Source organism: Equus caballus, chromosome 2 (assembly GCF_041296265.1).
Source record: "Equus caballus isolate H_3958 breed thoroughbred chromosome 2, TB-T2T, whole genome shotgun sequence".
Taxonomy (NCBI): Eukaryota; Metazoa; Chordata; class Mammalia; order Perissodactyla; family Equidae; genus Equus; species Equus caballus.
In genome coordinates, this window is record NC_091685.1 from 105825265 (window position 1) to 105836858 (window position 11594).

Genomic DNA, 11594 nt, shown 5'->3' on the forward strand with positions numbered 1-11594 from the left:
CCAGGTACAAATCATTTGATTTCATTTTCACACAAACTTCATGGATTAAACTTTATTAGTCCTATTTCATATATAAAGAAATTAAGGCCCAAAGAGCTTAAGTGAATTGTCCATAGCAAAAAAATAGTAACTGTCAGATCCAGGATTCAAAACCAGGTCTGTTTAATATTAACTAGTTTCCTTTTTTCCATTTATAATTCTAATTTCAAATACAAATAATACCAATTTTCAAGTTCACAATAATACTAATGTGCCCAGATCCTGCAAATAGAAAAACACACTGCAATTCCTGATATTCATGACATTAGACAACAATTCTAGAGGAATTTTGACTTTATGTGTATTTTGTAAGAGAAATGTATATTGTGACTTGTTTAAACCCAAATAACTAGGGTCTTTTTTACCCAGATTTTTCTTCATTATACTCAATTTCTGTCTTCTATTCATTGGTTGCTTCAGATCTGTTTCAAATATAATTTTTTTTGACTCACTTGAAATCCTAACCTTTACGTAAAATAAGAAAACTTTCCAGGGGCCAGCCTGGTGGCGCAGCAGTTAAGTTCGCACGTTCTGCTTCTTGGCAGCCCGGGGTTCGCCAGTTTGGATCCCGGGTGCGGACATGGCACCGCTTGGCATGCCATGCTGTGGTAGGCGTCCCACATATAAAGTAGAGGAAGAAGGGCATGGATGTTAGCTCAGGGCCAGTCTTCCTCAGTAAAAAGAGGAGGATTGGCAGTAGTTAGCTCAGGGCTAAACTTCCTCAAAAAAAAAGAAAAGAAAACTTTCCATTTCAAGCCCTAAGTCATAAATTTAGTATGTGGTGTCCCTTTATCGTTTGTTAATTTTGTATGGAGCAGTATTTAGGCCTGTACTAGCGCATCTGATTGCCATTTTCCTTTGCTGTTGTTGTTGGGTTTTTGGTAAACACTATAATTACCTTTACCACAAGAAGTAAGGATGAAAAGTATGGGAGGAAACACGTGACAACCAATACTTTGGTGCCCAAATCTAACCCACAACCGTCTGATCTCCTGTAACATTTACTTACTCTCATTTCTTTCCGCTCTCCTGCCTTCATTGTTTTCCAACCTTCCCACTCTGTTCCACATGGAGAAAAAGAAAACTTGAAGACTTAAGTCAGAGAAGAAATAATGAAAATTGAGAAGTCAGCTAGAAAGCAATTAGTAAGTTGATCAGCAAGTTGAAAGGAAGGAAAGAAAGGAAATAGGGAGATAGTGAGGAAGGGCGAGGGACGGAGGGAAGGAAGGGAGGAAGGAAGGAAGGAAAGAAAGGAGACAGACGGACAATTCCAAGAGAAGTAAAGGGATTTTCACCTTAACAGGATAACAGAATCTTTTAAAGTTTCATGACTGTGCCCCTGAAAATGCACATAAACATAAAAATTTGCAAACAATTTCAAGAGTTCACAGACCTCTCTCCAAAGCCCATTCATAGATTGAACCCTTGCATTGGGATTTATTGTAAAACCACGTCTCTGAATGAAAAATATAACTGAAAGATGATTTTCAAACACATTTTGGCTGTCGCCTTTGGCATATAGCAGCTTGATATATAGAGGCTGGGATGTAAAATATACAGGGGAAAAAATATAGCAGAAAGCACAAAAAAGGACAGATTACATAACAGGCCACCAAAAATGCCCAAAGGACTCTAGGAGTCTGACCCTGCATGGCACCACATTGGCCTGTGTCAGTTTCACACGATACCATCGAGCTCTTCCTTGAAGAGCTCGCTCCAGCCTATTTTCCCTCCACTGCGGGTGGCTTGAGTCATCGCGTTGCTGTAAAGAATGTAATCTGCTCTCCAACTGGGAGTAAAGGTGAATTTAGCTGTGCTCTTTCTTCTCTTGTGAATAACATCTCCCTGACTGCTTACTGTAATGCCAGCATTTCTAGCCTCTACTTCCTCATCCTGTCAGCATCTTGTCAATTTGTTGGGGGCTGGATCAGCCAGATGGAGTTTCTCCAACTCACTCCATCCATCTAGCAACGTGACATCTGGGACAATTCCTTGACAATTCTCAAGGAGTCAATCGAGAATTGGCACTCCTGAAGTTTTTCATGCAAAGTTATGTCCAAGTACCTTTCCCTGAGTTAACATTGCATCAGGTTAATGCTAGATCTAATCTTGAAGTGAGCAAGTGTAAATAATACTCATTCACAATAAGCTGCTCAGTCTGGTGAGCAGCAGGATAAAATAATCAGCAATAAAATAATCAGAGAACTGTAAGAGCCCCCCAAAAGGGATATTCATCCTACAGATAAGCAGCTCTCTCTCAGGGAACACCTTTGGTGGCTCCCCATTGCCCGCTAAATAAAAAAAAAGCAGACTCCTCTCTCCAGGTCCTGCACATCTGTTCCCATTTCTGTTTGTTCTGAAATCTGGTCCCATTTCTAGTCATATCTCTCCCCATGGATCCATTCAGCCTGGGCTTCAACCAACTTGCTTTTTCAAAAACCCTGCATTTTTCCCTTCTACTTTCTTTTGCTTTGAGGGTTCCATTCCCATTCATCCTTCTCATTTTCCCCCTATCAAAATCCCACTTATCCTTTGAAGCCCAACTCCACCCTCCCCTATCAAGAAAAGAAACCCTCCTTTAAGCTTCCTATCTTCCTCCCAGGAGAAGAAGTTTCTTAGAATCCTTTGAGTGGGGCAGAGCACAGCTATAGATTCAGATAAATCTGAATTTGAATACAATACCATTAGAAAAGTTACCTTGGGGCCATCTCCAAGGCCCAGTAGCGAAGTTCCCGCTCTCCGCTCTCCGCTCCAGCCGCCCAGGGTTTCACCAGCAGGGATCCTGGGTGCAGACCTAGCACCGCTCACCAAGCCGTGCTGAGGCGGCGTCCCACATAGCACAACCAGAAGGACCTACAACTAGAATATACAACTATGTACTGGGGGGGCTTTGGGGAGAAGAAGAAGAAGAAGAAGAAAAAAGATTGGCAACAGATGTTAGTTCAGGGCGAATCTTTAAAAAAGAAAGAAAAGAAAAGTTACCTTAACCTCTCTGATTCTCAGTTTTGTCATCTGTAAAATTGGAACAGATAATGCCTTTTAGGCATATTGTGAGTGTTGTCCAACACATAAGCATACTCAATAAATGTTAATTTCTTTCTCCAGAGTAATTTGTGTCCTTTTCAGTATTTATCACACACCATCTCACTCTGTGGTTGCTTGTATACATGTCTGGTCTCCTTTACCAGATAATATTGCTTAAATATCAACTTATTATAGAGACCTTCCCTGACTTTCACATGTAACCCACTCCATTAGCTTTTATCTTCTTTCCCTGCTATTTTGCTTCACAGTAATTATCACTATCTAGTATGGTTTGCTTGTTTCTTTGTCTGTTCCTTTGTTTGACATCTGTTTCCTTCTACATATAAGCTCCATACAGCAGGGACTTTTTCCATGTTGCTCACTGCTGTATCACCAGCACCTAGAAGACAGCCTGGTGAATAGTAAGTGCTTAAAAATATCTGGCAAATTAATGAAGCATTTCATAAGCCCCTTGAGGCCAGTGATAATTTCTTAACTGTTATAAAATCTCAAGCCTGGAAGGCACATTAAAATCTTTTTATTAACTACAGTGCTTCTCATACAGTCGTGCCCACTGCATAGCCCTATTTCTAATCCAAGGAGACGCTCATATCCCCCAAGTTTCCATGTTCTTGGATGTCTTCATCACTCCCTCCCTCCCTCCCTGCCTGCTGCCCAGAATCCCCTTCCTGTTCTGTACCGGTCTGATGAATTCCTCCTGATCCCTTGAGACCACCCCCCCACCCCCGTACCCCACCCCACTAGGCCCTGTCCCGAGACCCGCCCCTTCAGGGTGAAATGGCAGAAGCATGAGCTTTGAAGCTGCACAGATCTGGGTTTGATGTGCTCATTGGCTGGGTAATTTTGGACACCATGTTTGTCTGCTGGCGGCCTCAAGTGTCTTGTTTATAAAGTGGGAATAGCAGAGCCGTGAGGTTAAAGATGCTGGATGTAATGAGCCCATCAAGTCTCCTCATGGTAGGCTGCCTACAAATGGAAAATTACAAAACAAAACAAAAACAAAACAAAAAAAGCCTTCCTGTTCCTTTCTCTGCAAAACCTTCTGTAATTCTGCCAAGCAAAACTGATCACTCCCTTTGTGTGTATTTTGACAAATCTCATAGATATTTCTACTATAGCAATAGTAATATTACACCGACATCATTAGATTTCCAATGTGTCTTCCACTTGAATTGCACTTAAGACAGAAGCCATAACTGGACACTGGTCACTGTGCCTGGCACAGACTAGATAGTCAATATATATTTGTTCATCAAGTAAATGAATCTAGGAGAGTTGTGCCTGGCCTGCTAGACTCAATGCCTTTGCCATTTCTTGAGATTATTTTCTCTCACTGGAAATTTACTCTTAAACCTCACCTCCTAGTTTATAACTTTTTCCACCTGGCTTTCCTTAGACCAGTTAATGTAGTCTTGGTGGTTCTTCTATTGATCCCTTAACAAGTATCTCATGAATTTCACTCTAATGTCCAGTTTATTTCCATTAGCTTTCTTTGTCCAACTCAGTTTATATACTCACTCACTCATTCATTCATTCCTTCCGCTGATAGGCCCCTTCTACTGCTGGGGCATCGAGCACATCACATAGCTCCTGTTAAACTGTGGTAATCCATTATTTTTTAAAAAATCAACATAGACAAAAACCACATTTCATAGCATAATGGCTAGCAAAAACCAATTTGTAATATTAATTACGTATAGTTTTGCAGGAAAATGGAGAGTCATTCTTAGCTTCCCTGAGCATAGTTTTTTTAGGAAAAAAAAAAATCTTGGAGAATATGTTTTCTAATTTCCAATTAATTTTCTAAGATTGGTTTATCTATATTTAGTTTATAAGCAGCATTAAGAGATAAAAATAAGTTAGGCATTGTATTACAATTTTAAATGGTACTATCATAGATATTATTGACGGTCTTTTTACATCTAAATCTAAGCCTTCAGCATATGATAAACTAAGCAGAGTTAAAAGCAAAGAAAATGATTCATTTTGGTTCAGGTCTTCCTATTTAATAGATTATCCACCACCCCCCCCCCCCCCCACCATCCCCTCGAAAAAAGAGAGAGATGTCACCCTGACCTGGCCTTCTACAGAATAAAAGAATTTACAGGTCTGGTGGTGCAAATGAAACTTGAAACTATCATCCAAAAATAAAAGATGAAAATGCCCTCTCCAGATGAGAAAGCAAATTGAAAATCACATCAAGCAGAAGGGCACAAGAGGCCCCACGCTCTCATTATTAGATCCTGTAAGTCAGAACACCTAAAAGGCTCCCTCGACACAGCCTGTCACTCAGTCTGTACATCTGTAAAATGGAGATAAAAGGTGCGCTTCCTTCCTCATATTAGAGGTGGAAGGATTAACAAAACTGGGATGGGAATGCATTTCGGAATGCACAGATGAAGTATAATAGAAATAAAGAGTAAAGACTGCTATTCAGAAATGTTCTTACAAATATTCTTGATACTTGGATAGATTTCTCTAGATGCTTGTGGCTTTGTCTCCAGGTGTAGGATTTTTAAAGGCCTCTGTGGCAAAAAACAAACAGTTCACTGTTTGATCTGGAGAACAGAATAAGACCTCAAGCCTCTGCCACGTGTCTAGGGCGCTGTTTCAGATGCTGCACAATACACAAACTGAAAAGGAAGAGTCTCTGCTGACAACATCACACAAGCCAGAGGAAAGACAAGAGCGCTGGATTCAAATAACCAACCTAAATTCTTATTTTGATTTCCTATTTCTTATTGCTCTGCTTGGAGAATCATTTACGTCTTCTCTTTCTGCAGTGTGTGGAGAAGTGGGCTGGAGTTGGGAGGCCTGGGTTAGCATCTAGATTTGGCCATTTACACAGGGCGAGTCTCGGGTACTTCAGACCTATGCACCCACATCTATAGGATGCACATACATGATTCCTATACCACGGGCTGTTTAGAGGGTGACAAACATGGTTCTAAAGACGCTGTCAACAGCAAGCACTCAGTGCACGAGGCTGTTAGATGAAGGCTGCCCTATCTACTGCCTTCTAATTTCACAAAGATTACAAAGAAATTTACGATCTATGGAAAACTGAGCAATATGTGGATTCAGAGCAGAAAGAAGTTTGCAGAGAACACAAAAACCCTGGTCTCGCAAAATGATTAATGTAGTCAACTTCCCCAAAGAAATCTACTCTCTGAATACTTGACAGTCATATCATTATAGGCATAGTTTGTGGGCAAATGCGATAGATAATCCTGGAATTCTGTAATCAGAAGAAGAGGAAGAAACGATCATCTTGTTCATTCCATTACGTGGCAAACGGAAAATACACTAACAGATGCCAGCCCTGCAATGAGCAGACAAATGACACAGTTAGGGAGTGTATCAAGGACAGCAGGTCACACAGTCACACTTATTCACACAGATAGAAACACTGTCAGCAGAGGCAGCAGCAGCCACCTCAGATTTAAAGAACAACGATAAATATAACTAGAGAAATAGATGAAGGTGGAATACTGAGATGCTACTGGATGCTCCTGATATTGTCTGTGTGTTCATAACACGCTAATCAAATCATCGAGAACAACTGCTTTCTAAGCTATAAATATTTTCTGTAGCTGCAGAAACACAATGCAGCTGTGTGTCTATGTGATAAGCCCTCCATATAGAAAGCAGGCCTGTAAACTCACAGAGATAGGATGCAAGGGCTGATGATGGAGAAGGGAAGAAAGTGGTTCTGCCCTCCAATTTTGCAGGCAGTGACAGTGAGGTCATGATTGGCTGCACATCTGGGTAGAGGTTATAGGGCAAGTCAGTGCTACTGCTGAGATTAGAAACTTCTGCCTCCCTTTACAATACCTACTACTTAAACACACTTTAAAACTCATTAAAATGGCAAGGAAATGTTCTCATAGAACAACGCTAAGTGAAATTAAAAACAGGAAAACTTCATATTTAAATATTATTCTTAGTTATGTAAAATGCATATGTTTATAAAATTAAACTTGCAAGCAGCCAATATTAGCAGTAATAACATCTAGATTGTGGGATTAATGGGGATTAATGGTGTTTTGGTTTTTTTTTTTCATGCTCTTCTGTATTTTCCAAGTTCTAAATTATGAGCAATCAAATTTTGGATGAGAAAAATAATTCAAAGTGTAAAATTCATTAACAGAGCTTTATAGATCACAAAAATGTGAAAGTGTCAGTCAACAACATTTTTAAGAGTTTCTATATTGGATATTCTGGGTGTTAACAAAGAAAAAGAAAACATTTCTACAATATTTTCTTTTGCTTCCAAACACACATCACATACTCCCTCCCACTCTAACCCATCCTACACTGGCCAACAGATTTATTTTCCTAAACTACAACCCTAATCAATGACATCTTAGTCTCTACAAAATTAAATCAAAACTACTGAGCCCAACATTCAGCCTAGAATATGACCACAAATGAACTTGTCAGCTTACTCTTTGGCTAAATCTTTAACTACTCCATGTATATTCCATTCTTCAAAAACATTTCATTCATTGAGGAAAGGACAGTCTGTTCAATAAATGGTGTTGGAAAAAGTAGATACCTATGCAAAAGAATGAAGTTGGATCCCTACCACATACCACATACAAAAATTAAATGAAAATGGGGGCCAGCCCCATGGCCGAGTGATTAAGTTCGCGCGCTCTGCTGCAGGCGGCCCAGTGTTTCGTCGGTTCAAATCCTGGGCACGGACATGGTACCACTTGTCAAGCCACGCTGAGGCAGCATCCCACATGCCACAACTAGAAGGACCCACAAACTAAGAATATACAACTATGCACCAGGGGACTTTTGGGAGAAAAAGGAAAAAAAAAATAAAATCTTAAAAGAAAAAATTAAATGAAAATGGATCAAAGACCTAAATATTAAGAGCTAAAACTGTAAAACTCAGAATAGAACAGAAAAAACTTCATGATGATGGATTTGACAATGATTTTTTTAATATGACACCAAAAGCACAGATAACAAAAGAAAAATGGATAAATTGGATTATATCAAAATTAAAACTTTGGAGGCCAGCCTGGTGGTGTAGTGGTTAAATTCATGCACTCCACTTCTGTGACCCAGGGTTTACCGGTTCAGATCTCGGGCACAGATCTAGCACCGCTCATCAAGCCATGCTGTCGTGGCATCCCACATACAAAATAGAGGAAGATTGGCAACAGATGTCAGCTCAGGGCTAATCTTCCTCAAAATAAATAAATAAATAAAATCTTTGATGTATTAAGGGACACTATCAACAGAGTGAAAGAAACCTACAGAATAGGAGAAATACAGAATAGGAAATATAATTTGTAAATTATATATCTGATAAAGGTTTAATATCCAGAATATGTAAAGAACTCCTCCAACTCAACAACACAAAAACAAACAGGTCAAAAAATGGACAGATACACAAAGATATTTCTCCAAAGATATACAAAGAGCCAAAAAGCACATGAAAAGATGCTCAACACCACTAATCATTAGGGAAATGCAAATTGAAACTACAATTAAATGCCACTTCATACCCATTAGGATAGTTGTTATTGAAAAGAAAAAGCAGAAAATAACGTGTTAACAAGGATGTGGACAAGTTGGAACCCTTGTGCTCTACTGGTGGAAATGCAAAATGGTGGAGCCACTGTGGAAAACAGATGGTCCTTCAAAAAATTAAATATAATTACCATATGATCTAGCAATTCTGTTTCTGAGTATATACTCAAAAGAATCGAAGGCAGGGTCTTGAAGAGAGATTTCTACACACATGTTCATAGCAGCATTATTCACAATAATATTATCAAAAAATAATATAGTCAAAATGAGAAAGCAATTCAAATGTCCATCAACAGATAAATAGATAAACAAAAGTGGTATACATGCAATGGAATATTACACAGCCTTCAAAAGAAAGGAAATTCTGACACATGCTACAACATGGTTGAACCTTGAAGACATTATGCTAAGTGAAATAAGCCAGTCACAAAAAGACAAATGCTGTATAATTCTACTTATTTTACATATGTAGAGTAGTCAAATTCATAGAGACAGGAAGCAGAATGATGCTTGCTGGTGTTTGACAGGAACTAGAGGGAAGAGGGAATGAGGAGTGTTAGTTTGCAACCTTGAGAATTTTCTGGGTAAAATCTGAAACTGGCCCCCATACATGGAGGGCAAAGAGAGACCAAAGGCTGAGGCAGACCCCTCCAGATTGGTAGGTGGTAGGTTTAACAAGCAAGAGAACTCACATATGAGGCTTGTCTTGGGAAGTAGAAAGAAGAATAGATTTCTGCATCCCCCCGCCAGAACTGTAAAAGTTTATCTAGAGGCCTTAACTGGGTTAAGTCTCATACACCATCCAGGGGGTCTCAACAACACACTGCTCTCTCAAGCCTGCTTCCTTGAAAACAGCTCCCACTGTGGGAACAGTGGGCAGAACACACATTCCAAGGACAGGGCAGGGGGTGAGGAGCCTCCAGTTGCCTGGGCCCAGCTTTTGGGTCAACTGGCGGTCATATCCTCTCGATCACCTCCTCCAACAATGACTTATCATTTGATGAATACAGAATTTCAGTTTTGCAAGACGAAAAACATGGCTGAAAAAAGACAGAGATGGGTGGTAGTGATCGTTACACAGCAATGTGAATGTACTTAATGCCACTGAACACTTGAAAATGGCTAAAATGATAAATTCAAATTAAGTATATTTTACCACAATTTTTAAAAATCTCATCCCTTCCCGCTTTGCGTAGCTTTGTTCCTTTAGTCTAAAATGTCCCTACCCCAACTCTAGCTTTCGAAATCCAAGCTTCCATGCAAGGCTGCCGATTAAATACTTCTCTCCATGAAGTTTCTCCACCAGATGCAACATCGCCCTCCTCTGAATCCCAACTGTAGTTCAGAATGTAGCAAAGTGCCCTACAGAGCACTTTTTCATATATCAATTGACATTCACAAAAATATTATAATATCCATTTTAAATATACGAAATTTGGCTGAGAAAAGTTATACAACCTGCTAAGGTCAAACTACCAGCATGCAACTGACCATCCAGTCTATGGCTTCCAGTTTTAAATGGAGCTGCCTAAAGCCAACCGGATCTAAATTTTGGCACTAATTGTGAACTTCTTTGAATTATTTGTTATTTATAAGCCTCTTTTTTGTACCTGCTGAGCTCTAAATTCCTTGAAAACAGAGACCAACTTCTAAACATTCTTGTAACCCCAGCAGTCCCAAGCATATATTCAATCAATACTTGTGGAATTAACAAAATAATAATCTGTAGGTAATTTATATAATAATAGAACAGGCCTTACTAACCAAACACACATGAATAATGTAGAATTGAAAGATAGAAACACTATAAAAAAGACACTGATACCAAAGCCTGGCAGTTGTCCAGATTGATAAGATATCCAACCAGTTAATTCATGTGAAAACATTTTGTTCAGAAACATCATAACTGGCTTTTGCTGAGTAATACTCAATGTCTGCATTTGCCTGAACTCCTCTGCCATTTATTAGCTGTGTTATTTTAGGAAGTCATTCTCAATGTTTTGATAAGGGTTATCACCACATTCTTACTCATTCATTTCTGCAAAATATTTTTATCCTGTTTCTACTTAAGAAAGGTAAACAAACCAATGTCTTGCATTACTGATTTTGTTAAATAGCAGCACCTGCACCTCAATGATTTGTCCACACTTCTTGGCCCGGTCTGATGGTTCTAATCCAGTATATTTTATAGCAGCTGGTCTCTAATTGGCCTTGGAGTAGTACTTCTTTGTCTTGGCATTTCTACTTCTTAACATTTATTTAAGGGTTAACTGTAAATGTGTAATAGCAGCAGCATTCTGTGTTTACTGATATAATCCCCAGCAGCCTGTGGACATATAGATGTTATGTTTAATTATTTTACTAGTCTCTATATATTGCCAGTCCCTATTATTAACTAGATTTCCCTTTATTCTCTATTTTCAATAATTATACTCTAGTTGACCTTATACTCTATGAGAACAAAGTGAAGATTGTAGAACACATTACCAAAGTAATACAGGCTTCGGTGACAAGCTGTGGTCATCTACCGCAGTCACTGAACAGAGGCATCTTCAGCCTAGTAGAGGTGACCTCCTCTTAGTTACCAGAGTTCTTTGAAGATGGCCATGTCAGTGAAACAGCGTATTTTTAGAGCTCTCTGCCAGGGGGTTGCGCCTATGTATAAGCCTGTCACTGCCTTGCATAATGATGTAACGATGCAGTGTGGATCAGAAATGATGAAAATCCACTACAGGATTTGGAGGAAGATAGAAATTAGAGGTTCTCCATATGACTTGGCACTTCTCTGAAAGCCTTTTACACTTGACTCAGAATTCAACTTGTCTAACTTGTTAACATTGTCCGTGAAATGAGAGAGGGCATCCCCAGGATCCTGGCTGGCACCCCAAAGCACAGTGGAAAGCAGGAATGTGATATGACACTATAATGAGACAGCTCCCAAGCCACGGCTCCCACGTCAA